Source organism: Triticum urartu, chromosome 3A (genome assembly GCF_056163025.1).
Source record: "Triticum urartu cultivar PI428250 chromosome 3A, HENAU_Tu73, whole genome shotgun sequence".
NCBI classification, from domain to species: Eukaryota; Viridiplantae; Streptophyta; class Magnoliopsida; order Poales; family Poaceae; genus Triticum; species Triticum urartu.
Window position 1 is genome coordinate 68,346,190 of NC_141875.1, and position 15,353 is coordinate 68,361,542.

Consider the following 15,353-nt stretch of genomic DNA (forward strand, 5'->3'; position numbering starts at 1 on the left):
CGCGGTACGTGTGTGCAAGATCGTCGTGCCCCACCTACTGAGCCCCGCCAGGGTGCGCGCCTACCGCGGCGTGCGCGAGGAGGTGGTCGAGCTTGTCCAGAAGGTGGAGGAGCAGGCACATGAAGGCGGTGTCGTGGTGCGGTCGAGTGAGCTCCTAAGTGGCTTCTCCAAGGACGTGAACGGGCGAATCGTGCTCGGGCCATTTGATTCATGTTGTGTATGGAAAGTATTATTTGGAAAGGATAATATTGTTTGAAAAAGATGCCATCATTTAATATTTGATTCCTGTTGTGTATGGAAAGTATTATTTGGAAGGATAATATTGTTTGGAAAGGATGCCATCGATTAATAGTGTTTGGCCTTTGTGGGGTTTATTTTGGGATTGTCTCGGTTAATAAAAAATAAAAAAAATCGGTGAAGTGGAATGGGATCGAGGGGTGGCCTCTCGTTCGATGGGAGGGGGAGGGTACGAGCGAACGAAACGACGTACGGACTGAGACATTAGGAGTAGAGATATGTTTGATTCCCTGCAATAGTTTTGTGATATAAAGATGGTGATATTAGAGTCATGCTAGTGGGTAGTTGTGGATTGTAGAAATACTTGTGTTGAAGTTTGTGATTCCCGTAGCATGCACGTATGGTGAACCGTTATGTAACGAAGTTGGAGCATGAGGTATTTATTGATTGACTTCCTTATGAGTGGCGGTCGGGGACGAGCGATGGTCTTTTCCTACCAATCTATCTCCCTAGGAGCATGCGTAATTTGTTTCAATGATGAATAGATTTTTGCAATAAGTATGTGAGTTCTTTATGACTAATGTTGAGTCCATGGATTATACGCACTCTCATCCTTCATCAGTGCTAGCCTCTTCAGTATCGTGCATTGCCCTTTCTCACCTTGAGAGTCGGTGCAAACTTCGCCGGTGCATCCAAACCCCGTGATATGATACGCTCTATCACACATAAGCCTCCCTATATCTTCCTCAAAATAGCCACCATACCTACCTATCATGGCATTTTCATAGCCATTTCGAGATATATTGCCATGCAACTTCCATCATCTTCATATACATGACTTGAGCATCATTGTCATATTGCTTTGCATGATTGTAAGATAGCTAGCATGATGTTTTCATGGCTTGTCCGTTTTTTTGATGTCATTGCTACGCTAGATCATTGCACATGCCGGTACACTGCCGGAGGCATCCATATAGAGTCATATCTTTGTTCTAGTATCGAGTTGTAATATTGAGTTGTAAGTAAATAAAAGTGTGATGATCATCATTATTAAAACATTTTCCCATGTGAGGATATCAAAATAAAAGAGGCCAAAGAAGGCCAAATAAAAAAGAGAGGCCAAAGAAGCCCACCCAAAAAAACAAAAAACAAAAAAAATGAGAGAGAAGGGGCAATGTTACTATCCTTTTACCACACTTGTGCTTTAGAGTAGCACCATGTTCTTCATATAGAGAGTCTCTTGAGTTATCACTTTCATATACTAGTGGGAATTTTCATCATAGAACTTGGCTTGTATATTCCGATGATGGGCTTCCTCAAATGCCCGAGGTCTTCATGAGCAAGCAAGTTGGATGCACACCCACTTAGTTTCCAGTTTGAGCTTTCATACACTTATAGTTCTTAGTGCATCTGTTGCATGGCAATCCCTACTCCTCGCATTGACATCAATTGATGGGCATCTCCATAGCCCGTTGATTAGCCGCGTTGATGTGAGACTTTCTCTCTTTTTGTCTTCTTCACACAACCTCCATCATCATATTCTATTCCACCTATAGTGATATATCCATGGCTCATGCTCATGTATTGTGTGAAAGTTGAAAAGGTTTGAGAACATCAAAAGTATGAAACAATTGCTTGGCTTGTCATCGGGGTTGTGCATGATTTGAATATTTTGTGTGGTGAAGATGGAGCATAGCCAGACCATATGATTTTGTAGGGATAACTTTCTTTGCCATGTTATTTTGAAAAGACATGATTGCTTTATTAGTATGCTTGAAGTATTATTGTCTTAATGTCAAATGATAGACTATTGCTTTGAATCACACGTGTCTTAATATTCATGCCATGATTAGATTACATGATCAAGATTATGCTAGGTAGCATTCCACATCAAAAATTATGTTTTTTATCATTTACCTACTCAAGGACGAGCAGGAATTAAGCTTGGGGATGCTGATACGTCTCCATCGTATCTATAATTTTTGATTGTTCCATGCCAATATTATACAACTTTCATATACTTCTGGCAACTTTTTATACTATTCTTGGGACTAACATATTGATCCAGTGCCTAGTGCCAGTTCCTGTTTGTTGCATGTTTTTTGTTTCACAGAAAATCCATATCAAACGGAGTCCAAACGGGATAAAAACTGTCGGAGATTTTTTTTTGGAATATATGTGATTTTTGGGAAGAAGAATCAACGCGAGATGATGCCCGAGGGGGCCACGAGGCAGGGGGCGCGCCCCAGGGGATCAGGTGCGCCCTGGGCCCTCGTGTCCACACCGTAAGGCTATTGGTTCCCTTCTTTTGCCGCAATAAAGCCAATATTCGGATAGAAATCATGTTAAAATTTCAGCCCAATCGGAGTTACGGATCTCCGGGAATATAAGAAATGGTGAAAGGCCAGAATCAGGAACGCAGAAATAGAGAGAGACAGAGAGACAGATCCAATCTCGGAGGGGCTCTCACCCCTCCGCCTCCATGGAGGCCATGGACCAGAGGGAAAACCCTTCTCCCATCTAGGGAGAAGGTCAAGGAAGAAGAACAAGAAGGGGGCCCTCTCCCCCTCTCTTCCGGTGGCGTCGGAACGCCGTTGGGGCCATCATCGTCACCGCAATCTACACCAACACCTCTGTCATCTTCACCAACATCGCCATCACCTTCCCCCATCTATATACAGTGATCCACTCTCCCGCAACCCTCTACAGCATGATCGTAACATTGCTTTGCACCCTCTACTTGAACATGGTGCTTTATGCTTCATATTATCATCCAATGATGTGTTGCCATCCTATGATGTCTGAGTAGATTTTCGTTGTCCTATCGGTACTTGGTGATTGCTATGGTTGATTTAATTTGCTTGTGGTTATGTTGTTGTCCTTTGGTGCCCATCATATGAGCGCGCGCGTGGATCACACCATAGGGTAAGTTGTATGTTGATATGACTATGTATTGGAGGACAAGAGTGGGAGAACTTCAACCTAGCATAGAAATTGATGCATACGGGATTGAAGGGGGACCAATATATCTTAATGCTATGGTTGGGTTTTACCTTAATGAACATTATTAGTTACAGATGCTTGCTAATAGTTCCAATCATAAGTGCATAGAATTCCAAGTCAGGGATGACATGCTAGCAGTGGCCTCTCCCACATAAAACTTGCTATCGGTCTAGTAAAGTAGTCAATCGCTTAGGGACAATTTCGCAGCTCCTACCACCACTTTTACACACTCGCTATACTAACTTTATTGCTTCTTTACCTAAAACAGCCCCTAGCTTTTATTTACGTGCTCTTTATATTCTTGCAAACCTATCCCGTTACACCTACAAAGTACTTCTAGTTTCATACTTGTTCTAGGTAAAGCGAACATTAAGCATGCGTAGAGTTGTATCGGTGGTCGATAGAACTTGAGGGAATATTTGTTATACCTTTAGCTCCTCGTTAGGTTCAACAGTCTTACTTATCGAAATAGGCTACAATTGATCCCCTATACTTGTGGGTTATCACCGTCGTGCTGACGGAACTCGTCTACTACCTCGACGTCTTGCTGGATCAAGAAGGTGAGGGACGTCACTGAGTTGAACGTGTGCAGAACACGGAGGTGACGTACGTTTGGTACTTGATCGGTTGAAGCATGAAGAAGTTCGACTACATCAACCGTGTTGTGAAATGCTTCCGCTTACGGTCTACGAGGGTACGTAGACACACTCTCCCCCTCGTTGCTATGCATCTCCTTGGATAGATCTTTGTGTGTGCGTAGAATTTGGTTTGTTTTCCATGCAACGTTTGCCAATAGTGGTATCCTGAGCCAGGTCTATGCGTAGATGAGATGCATGAGTAGAACACAAAGAGTTGTGGACGGTGATAGTCATACCGCTTACCACCAACATCTTATTTTGATTCGGCGGTATTGTGGGATGAAGCGGCCCAGATCGACCTTACATGTCAACGTACACGAGACCGGTTCCATCGACAGACATGCAACTAGTTTTGCATAAAGGTGATTGGCGGGTGTATGTTTCTCCTACTTTAGTTGAATCGAATTTGACTATGGCAGGTCCTTAAAGAAGGTTAAAATAGCAAACTTGATAATACACTGTTGTGGTTTTTGCCGTAGGTAAGAACGGTTCTTGCTAGAAGCCCGTAGCAGCCACGTAAAACTTGCAACAACAAAGTAGAGGACGTCTAACTTGTTTTTGCAGGGCATGTTGTGATGTGATATGGTCAAGACATGATGTGATATACGTTGTTGTATGAGATGATCATGTTTTGTAACTAATCAGCAACTGGCAGGAGCCTTATGGTTGTCTCTTTATTGTATGAAATGCAAATGCCGTGTAATTTCTTTACTTTATCGCTATGAGTTAGCAATAGTTGTAGAAGCAATAGTTGGCGAGACAACCACGATGCAATGATGGAGATCAAGGTGTCAAGCCGGTGATGATGGAGGTCATGATGATGCTTTGAAGATGGAGATCAAAAGCACGAGATGATGATGGCCATATCATGTCACATATTTTGATTGCATGTGATGTTTATCTTCTATGCATCTTATTTTGCTTAGTACGACGATAGCATTATAAGATGATCCCTTCACTAAATTTCAAGGTAAAAGTGTTCTCCCTGAGTATGAACCGTTGCTACAGTTCGTCGTGTTGAGACACCACATGATGATCGGGTGTGATAGACTCTATGTTCACATACAATGGGTGCAAGACAGTTTTGCACATGCGGAATACTTGGGTTAAACTTGACGAGCCTAGCATGTACAGACATGGCCTTGGAACTGGAGACCGAAAGTCGAACGTGAATCATTTAGTAGATACTCCCTCCAGTCCTTTTTAGTCTACATATAAGTTTTGTCTGAAGTCAAAGCATCTCTACTTTGACGAAATTTATAGAAAAAATATAAACATTTACAATGCCAAATCAATATTGTTAGATTCATTATGAAATGTACTTTCATGGAATGTATATTCTGTACAGTAGATGTTGATATTTTTTTAATATATATTTGGTCAAAGTTTGTAAAGTTTGACCACACCCAACTCTAATACGCGGAGTAAAAAGGACTGAAGGGAGTATGATCAACATAGAGATGTCCACCATTGATGACTACCCCATCTCACGTGATGATCGGACATGGGTTAGTTGATTTGGATCACGTATCACTTAGATAACTTGAGGGATGTTTATTTAAGTGGGAGTTCATTAGTAATTTGATTAACTGAACTTAATTTATCATGAAGTTAGTCGTGATAGTATTTGCAAATTATGTTGTAGATCAATAGCCTGGGTTGTAGATCCCCTATTTTTCATATGTTCCTACAGAAAACTAAGTTGAAAGATGATAGTAGCAATGATGCGGACTGGGTCCATGATCTGAGGATTGTCCTCATTGTTGCATAGAAGAATTATGGCCTTGATGCACCGCTAGGTGACAGACCTATTGCAGGAGCAGATACAGATGTTATGAACATTTGGCAAGCTCGATGTAATGACTACTTGATAGTTTAGTGCGCCATGCTTTACGGCTTAGAACCGGGACTTTAAAAACGTTTTGAACGCCAAGGAGCATATGAGATGTTCCAAGAGATGAAATTGGTATTTTAGACTCATGCCCGTGTCGGGATGTATGAGACCTCTGACAAGTACTCTCCCTACAAGATGGAGTAATAGCTCATCTAGTGAGCATGTGCTCAAAATGTCTGGGTACTATAGTTGCTTGAATCAAGTGGGAGTTAATCTTCCAAATAAGATAGTGATTGACAGAGTTCTCTAGTCACTATCACCAAGCTACTAGAACTTCGTGATGAACTATAATATGCAAGGGATAACAAAAACAATTCCCGAGCTCTTCGCGATGTTGAAATCAGCGGAGGTAGAAATCAAAGAAAGAGCATCAAAGTGTCGATGGTTAATAAGACCACTAGTTTCAAGAAAAAGGGCAAGGGAAAGAAAATGGAACTTCAAGAAGAATGGCAAGCAAGTTGTCGCTCCCATGAAGAAGCCCAAAGCTGGACTCAAGCCTGAAACTGAGTGCTTCTACTGCAAAGGAAATGGTGACTGGAAGTGGGTCTGCCCCAAATACTTGGTGGATAAGAAGGATGGCAAAGTGAACAAAGGTATATTTGATATACATGTTATTGATGTGTGCCTTAATAGTGTTTGTAGTAACCCATGGGTATTTGATACTGGTTCAGTTGCTAAGATTAGTAACTCGAAACAGGAGTTGCGGAATAAACAGAGACTAGTTAAGGGTGAGGTGACGATGTGTGTTGGAAGTGATTCCAAGGTTGATACGATCACCATCGCACACTCCCTCTACCTTTGGGATTAGTGTTGAATCTAAATAAATGTTATTTGGTGTTTGCATTGAGCATGATTATTGCAATACGGTTATTCGTTTAAGTCAGAGAATAATTTTTGTTCTGTTTTCATGAATAAAACCTTATATGGTCATACACCTAATGTGAATGGTTTATTGAATCTCGATCATAGCGATACACATATTCATAATATTGATGCCAAAAGATGAAAAGTTGATAATGATAGTGCAACATACTTGTGGCACTGCCATTTAGGTCATAATGGTGTAAAGCACATGAAGAAACTCCATGTAGATGGACTTTTGGAATCACTTGATTATGAATCATTTGATACTTGCGAACCATGTCTCATGGGCAAGATGACTAAAACTCTGTTCTCCGGAACAATGGAGCAAGCTAATGACTTATTAGAAATAATACATATCGATGTATGCGGTCTGAGGAGTGTTGAAGCACGCAGCGGGTATCGTTATTTTCTCACCTTCACAGATGATTTGGGTAGATATGGGTATATCTACTTGATGAAACACAAGTCTGAAACTTTTGAAAAATTCAAAGAATTTCAGAGTGAAGTGGAGAATCATCATAACAAGAAAATAAAGTTTCTACGATATGATCACAGAGGCGAATATTTGAGTTACAAGTTTGGCCTTCATTTAAAACAATGTGGAATTGTTTCACAACTCAGGCCACCTGGAACACCATGGCGTAATGGTGTGTCTGAAAGGAGTTTCTCTTGAAAGGAGTTTCTCTCGAAAGAAGTGAGTGGGAGGAAATTAGAACTTGATGAGGTAATTGTACCTTCTCTCGAATTGGAAAGTAGTACATCATAGAAAACTATTCTCGTGATGCCTACACCAACTAGAGAGGAAGCTAATGCTGATGATCATGAAACTTCAGATCAAGTTACTACTGAACTTCGTAGGTCGACCAAAGCACAAATCCGCACCAGAGTGGTATGGTAATCATGTTTTGGAAGTCATGTTACTAGACCAAGGTGAACCTACGAACTATGAAGAAGCTATGATGAACCCAGATTCCGACAAATGGCTTGAGAGCATGAAATCTGAGATAGGATCCATGTATGAGAACAAAGTTTGGACTTTGGTGGACTTGCCCAATGATCGGCAAGCCATAGAAAATAAATGGATCTTCAAGAAGAAGACTGATGCTGATGGTAATGTTACTGTCTACAAAGCTCGACTTGTTGTGAAAGGTTTTCGACAAGTTCAAGGGGTTGACTACGATGAGACTTTCTCACCCGTAGCGATGCTTAAGTCCATCCGAATCATGTTAGCAATTGGTGCATTTTATGATTATGAAATATGGAAAATGGATGTCAAAACGGCATTCCTTAATGGATATCTTCAAGAAGAGTTGTATATGATGCAACCACAAGGTTTTGTCGATCCTAAAAGGTGCTAACAAAGTGTGCAAGCTCCAGCGATCCATCTATGTACTGGTGCAAGCATCTCGTAGTTTGAATATACGCTTTGATGAGGTGATCAAAGCATATGCTTTTATACAGACTTACGATGAAGCTTGTATTTACAAGAAAGTGAGTGGGAGGTATGTAGCATTTCTGATATTATATGTGGATGACATATTGTTGATTGGAAATGATATAGAATTTCTGGATAGCATAAAAGGATATTTGAATAAGAATTTTTCAATGAAAGACCTCGCTGAAGCTACTTACATATTGGGCATCAAGATCTATAAAGATAGATCAAGATGCTTGATAAGACTTTCAATGAGTACATACCTTGACAAGATTTTGAAAGAGTTCAAAATGGATCGGTCAAAGAAGGAGTTCTTGCCTATGTTGCAAGGTATGAAGTTGAGTAAAGACTCAAAACCCGACCACGGAAGAAGATAGAGAGAGAATGAAAGTCATTCCCTATGCCTGAGCCATAGGTTCTATAAAGTATGCCATGCTATGTACCAGACCTATTGTGTACCTTGCCTTAAGTCTGGCAACGGGGTACAATAGTGATCCGGGAGTGGATCATTGGACAATGGTCAAAATTATCCTTAGTTACCTAAGAGGACTAAGTAATTATTTCCCGGTTATGGAGGTGATAAAGAGTTCGTCGTAAAGGGTTAGGTCGATGCAAGATTTCACACCAATTAAGATGACTCTGAGTCTCAATCTGAATACGTATTAAAAGTGGGAGCAATTAGCTAGAGTAGCTCCATGCAGAGCATTGTAGACATAGAAATTTGCAAAATACATATGGATCTGAATGTGACAGACCATATGTATGTGACGCCCCCGATTCAATCGTACACTAATCATACACGCAAACGTGTACGATCAAGATCAGGGACTCATGGGAAGATATCACAACACAACTCTACAAATAAAATAAGTCATACAAGCATCATATTACAAGCCAGGGGCCTAGAAGGCTCGAATACAAGAGCTCGATCATAGACGAGTCAGCGGAAGCAACAAAATCTGAGTACAGACATACGTTAAACAAGTTTGCCTTAAGAAGGCTAGCACAAACTGGGATACAGATCGAAAGAGGCGCAGGCCTCCTGCCTGGGATCCTCCTAAACTACTCTCGGTCGTCATCAGCGGGCTGCACGTAGTAGTAGGCACCTCCCGAGTAGTAGTAGTAGTCGTCGTCGACGGTGGCGTCTGGCTCCTGGGCTCCAACGTCTGGTCGCAGCAATCGAGTATAGAAAGGGGGAAAAGAGGAAGCAGAGCAACCGTGAGTACTCATCCAAAGTACTCGCAAACAAGGAGCTACACTACATATGTATGCATTGGTACCAAATGGATTAAGGGTATCATATGTGGACTGAACTGCAGAATGCCGGAATAAGAGGGGGATAGCTAGTCCTATTGTAGACTACGCTTCTGGCCACCTCCATCTTGCAGCAGGAGAAGAGAGTAGATGGTAAGTTCACCAAGTAGCATCGTGTAGCATAATCCTAACCGATGATCCTCCCCTCGTCGCCCTATGAGAGAGCGATTACCGGTTGTATCTGGCACTTGGAAGGGTGTGTTTTATTAAGTATCCGGTTCTATTTGTCATAAGGTCAAGGTACAACTCCAAGTCGTCCTGTTACCAAAGATCACAGCTATTCGAATAGATTAACTTCCCTGTAGGGGTGCACCACATAACCCAACACGCTCGATCCCATTTGGCCGGACACACTTTCCTGGGTCATGCCCGGCCTCGGAAGATCAACACGTCGTAGCCCTACCTAGGCACAACAGAGAGGTCAGCACGCCGATCTAAATCCTATGGCGCAGGGGTCTGGGCCCATTGCCCATTGCACACATGCATGTTGCGAGGGCGGCCGGAAGAAGACCTAGCCTAGCAGGCGTTCCAGTCCAATCCGGCGCGCACCGCTCAATCGCTGACGTCACGAAGGCTTCGGCTGATACCACGACGTCGAGTGCCCATAATTGTCCCCGCGTAGATGGTTAGTGTGTATAGGCCAGTAGCCAGACTCAGATCAAATACCAAGATCTCGTTAAACGTGTTATCTTGAAATAACTGTGAACGCCGACCAGGGCCAGGCCCACCTCTCTCCTAGGTGGTCTCAACCTACCCTGTCGCTCCGCCACAAAGATCCACTCAGAGGGCCGTCGGGACAAACGTCCTTTCGGACCCAATCCGTGAATCACTCGCGGGTACTCCTATGAGCCGACCCATCTTTTGTCACCACAAGTATCATATATTATGTATAAGTATATACCCGTGACCACCTCCCGAGTGATCATGGCCCGATAGTATAGCATGGCAGACGGACAAGAATGTAGGGCCACTGATGGTAAACTAGCATCCTATACTAAGCATTTAGGATTGCAGGTAAGGTATCAACAGTTGTAGCAACAATGCCATGCTATGCATCAGAATAGGATTAACGGAAAGAAGTAACATGCTACACTACTCTAATGCAAGCAGTATAGAGAAGAGTAGGCGATATCTAGTGATCAAGGGGGGGCTTGCCTGGTTGCTCTGGCAAGAGAGAGGGGTCGTCAACACCGTAGTCGAACTGGGGGTCGCCGGCAGTCTCGGGATCTACCGAAAAGAAGTAACGGAGGGGGAACACAATGAATAACAAAGCAATCAGAGCAACACAAGGCATAACATAGCAATATGCGGTGCTAGGTGTGCCCTAACGCAGTACTAGGTGATACCGGGAAAGGGGGAAACATCCGGGAAAGGATTCCTGGTGTTTCGTGTTTTCGGACAGATGAACCGGAGGGGGAAAGTTGCGAGTTTGACAGGTTAGGGATGTGTGGCGGACGAACGGGCTGCGTACCCGGATTCGTCTCATCGTTCTGAGCAACTTTCATGTTGAAAATAATTTAATCCGAGTTAAGGATTAAAAGATATGATTTTCTAAATATTTTATTAATTTCTAGAATTTAATTAATTATTTAAGTTAATTCAAAATAGGATTTATGACATCAGCATGATGTCATGCTGACGTCAGCAGTCAAAGTTGACCATTGGCCAGCCAAGCAGACAGGTGGGTCCCGGTCGTCATAGACTGCTAACTAACTAAGAGTTAAACAGTTTAATTAGCAGGTTAATTAGGTTAATTAGTGATTAGATTAATCTAATTATGATTAATTAACTTAATTAATGAATTAATTAAATTAAATTTATTTTTATTTTTATTTATTTTTATAAAAATCATTCTGGGGGTGGGGCCCCACATGTCATAGGGCCAGGGGCACTGGCCCAGTGGTCAGTGGCCCTGGCCACAACGGGCACAGACGCTGGGGCGCTAGCGCCCGAGCGGGTGAACCCGGGGGGCAGGTGGAGGTCGCCGGGGCGAGGCCGCGGCTTCGGCGGGACTCGCCGGCTGGCCGCGGCGGGCAAAGACGGACGTAGGGCGGCGAGCGGGACTGCAGGCGGCGAGCGGGACTGCAGGCGGCAGCCGCGGGAAGGCTGGGCTAGGCGTGGAGATGGGGCGCGGCCAGCGGTCAGAGGCGGGATGGACGGCGGGTGTGCAGAATGGCGCGTAGAGGAGCCGGGCACGCGGCGAGCCGGCGCGGCTGTGGCCGTGCGGGCGCGCACGGTCCGTGGCGACCACCGGCGGGGCACAGGGCAAGGTGGCTGGAGGTGCGGACGATGATGGTGAGCGGCGCGGCACGGGCGGCTGCAGGTGTTGGGGGTGTGCGGGGGGAGGCAGCGGCGGCACAGCGGGCGTGCGTGTGGAGGGGCGCGGCTCGGCGCGCGTATGGGGCGATGTGCGCGTGCTGATGTGGACGGCGCCGGCGACAAAGGGGGAGGAGGAGCGGGAGGTGCTCACGGCGGCCGTAGGGAATGGGCAGTGGGGCTCGGGGTGGTCGACGGGGACGACGGCGATGCAGGGGAGGAGGCGACGAAGGCGCCCGGCGAGGAGAAGGGCGGCGACGCAGCTCCGGGCGGTGGTGGTCGACGCAGCGAGGGGAAGAGGCGTCGGCGCCCTCGTTCGAACCCACCCCGATCCAGATGGGATCGAGAGGTGGTGGGGGAAGAGGGGGAGGGGAGAGCGACGTGGGGGAAGTGGGGAGTGGATAAAGTTTCGGGAGGGGATAAGGGAGTAGGGGGTGCGGCCGGTTGGGCCGGCCTGGTGGGTCATGGCCGAGTTGGGCCGGTGGCCTGCTGGGCCGGAGCCCAGTGAGGGGGTTCTTTTTACTTTTCTTTGTTTTCTGTTTTGTATTTTCTTTTTCATTTATTTAATTTTCTGTTTTCTATTTAGTCCCAGCTATCAAATAAATTTTGTTGAATACAAAACTTGCCACATAAATATTGGGTCATATAATGGAGCTGCACGCAAAGTTTCAAAACATTTTGAAAAGGATAAATATTTGTTTATTTTTAAATGGTTAATTTAAATGTTGTTTGCTCCTGTTTTAAGTATCGTAGAGGCCTATCAACATTCCCAATAATGTTGCTTGATGTTTCTTAATTGGTTAGTGAATAGTTACAACCTTTTGAACATTTTTAATTCACTGTTTTATGAAATTATAATTTGACTTGTTATTTGAATTTGAATTTGATCTCAGTTTGAAACAAGTGAGGTTGATCAAAAGTTTAATTATGATGACCTGGCATGATTAGCAAGGGTTTACTGTAGCTTAATTACCCGGGCGTCACAATGTATTTTGCAAATTTCTATGTCTACATGGATCTGGATGTGATCATGTATTATTGCCTCTCTCACAAGCAAAACATGATCACATCTTAGTACTCTTTGGGTGTTAATCGCATGGCGATGTGACCTAGATTATTGACTCTAGTAAGCCCTTTGGGTGATGGACACATGGCGATGTGAACTATGGGTGTTAATCACATTGCGATGTGAACTACTCCCTCCGTCCCGAAAAACATGTCGCGGGCGTAGTTGACTGGTAATTTTGCAAAAAAAAACTCGTGGTTTCAAAAGCGTTTCAAACAAGTCCCTCCGCCCCGTCTTCTTCCTCCACCCGTCGCCTGCGCGTCACCAGGGGCCGGCGCCGCCCAGCTGCGTGATTCGCCAGGGGCCGGCGAGCCCAGCTGAGCTCCTCCGCCGTAGCCAAGTACCTGCTCTCACCTTCGCCAAGTACCTGCTCTCGCCGTCGTCGCCAATTACCTCCTCCGCCGCCGCAGCCCAGACCTATGCCGCCGCGGTCCCCTCCCACTGCCTGTGGGCCTCGTCGGAATCTCCTATCGTGTGTGTACCTCCTGGAACCCCCGCGCATCATCCTCAAGCTCGCGTGCGTCCTCCATCATGCTCCCGCGCATCCTGCTGGAGCTCCCACGCGTGCGCCGCCGCGATCCCCTACCGGCGTCGCCAGAAACTGCCTCCATGATCCGGTGGACCAGGAGTTCACGCGCTTCCTCCTCGATCTCCAGTGTTTCCTCCTCAATCTCCCGCGCGAGCCCGTGCTGCTCCTTCTCCCCTACCCGCGCGCCCGCCGATGGAGCTCCTCTGCCCATACTGTTGTTGCTCGTCTGCCTGTTGCTGCTCATCGGCCCGTGCTGCCGCCAGAGCTCCTGTTCATCAGGAAGAAGAAGGTACTTAAGGAGTTGCTCCTCTGCTCCTTGTGCTCCTCCGTTCCTGTTTGCCTCAAAGAACAATGTTAACTGAATATTGTACTCTCCAATGTTAACTGAAGAACAAAGAACAAAATGAAAGTAGCTTGAAGATTTCAGGTTAGAAGTCCATGTGGGCGCTACTGAATTATGCTTGTGTGGATCAGCCGCTAGACATCATTTTTATTGTGGGTTTGCAGGTGCAATCCGCACCACTTGTGTGTACAGTGTACTGCCCTGTTTTTTTTTTGCTCTGTTTCGGTTTCAAGAACCTGAAATCTTCTTGCTGACTTCTCCATTAATCTTCTTGCTGAATTCTTTAATTGGTGCAAAAGCTGACGATCAGCATCAATAGTAAAATTCAGTAAGAAGAATGTCTAAGTAAACTTGGCTTAGTGATGTCTCCAAGATATGCACACTACTGTACTTGGCGGAGTATGTCTAACATTAGCGGCTACACTCATTTATAAGAAGAATGCATTTTTTTTCTTCTTTTCAGTTTATTTCCACTATATACCCAGTCACCTAGGCAATACCAAAATGATAGAAACCCACTAATTTGGTTAGTTGAATTTGTTTCTAATAAGAATAAACCTAAAGAACAAGGAACTTCACTTTAACTAAAACTGAATTGTTAGAGGAGTATAACTTTTCTGCAATCCTCTGTGTAATTTGAAAAGAGGCTCATTTGTTAGAGCAGAGTAAGCCTATTATTGACACTAGTGTACCTTGGAGAGGCCCTTGAGATGGGTCTTGCCCTGTTCACAATGGCAGTAAGGTCACAATGTTCTGAAATTAACAGGAGTTGTACCACAAACAGCAGCAGATCACTTAACAACATTACATAAAGTTAAGCAAAATTAGTCATAAAAAATGAAATTGATAAACTAATGACATAAACTTCAAAATTGGTCATGATGGATTGGAATTCTTCCTGAAATGACTGGAGTTGGAAGTTTCATAAGAAATGAAATGGTGTTACAAAGGAGCAGCTTCATTTCTTAGTCATAACATTTCTTAGTCAGTAGTTCACATTTTTGTAATGCTTGCAAGGCTCCTGTCATTCTACTCATTTTTTGTGTGTATATCCTTGTTATGGTACCATTATGTACTCATCTTTTGTCATTGATAGCGGGAGTATGGATTTGAACATGATGCCTCAAGAGGAAGACGATGAAGGTATTAATTTGAATTTGATGCCTCAAGAGGAGGAACCTCAAGTGGCAGAGAATGTAGCTATGGATTTGAACTTGATGCCTCAAGAGGAAGACGATGAAGATATGAATTGGATGCATCAAGAAGATGAAGGGAAAGAGGATGAAGCTCAAGAGAAAGAGGATGAAGTTATGAATTGGATACTTCAAGATAAGAGAAGAGAATTGTCAGATAAGGAGAGGCATGGTGTTTACTTCGCCTTGCTGGTAATCGAGCTCAGAGATGGGTCTGTTCAACCAGACGACAAGCTGCTAGTCTCAAATGTGTTGGACATAAGTGTATGATCTGTTGAAAGAATCTGGGAAGACGCCAAAAAGCAAATTGCGATGGCAAATAAGTAGATGTCTCAAGCAAGAAGCCGAGAAGATCTGGCCGAAAGAGAAAGGAGCTAGATCTAGAGAGGGCCTCAACAATCCCACTGAATAAAAGAAGAACAATTCGATCTCTGGCACGGTCTCTAGGTGTGGCCCGATCGACCCTACATAAGAGGTTCCAGTTGAATGAGCTCAACCGCATCACAAGCACCATGAAGCCT

At 44.3% G+C, this 15,353-nt stretch overlaps 1 pseudogene; it reads right to left on the bottom strand.

The window, feature by feature from the left end:
- Nucleotides 1–12,978: 12,978 nt before the first annotated feature.
- Nucleotides 12,979–14,601, bottom strand: LOC147978606 (uncharacterized; annotated as a pseudogene).
- Between the last annotated feature and the right edge of the window lie 752 nt (nt 14,602–15,353).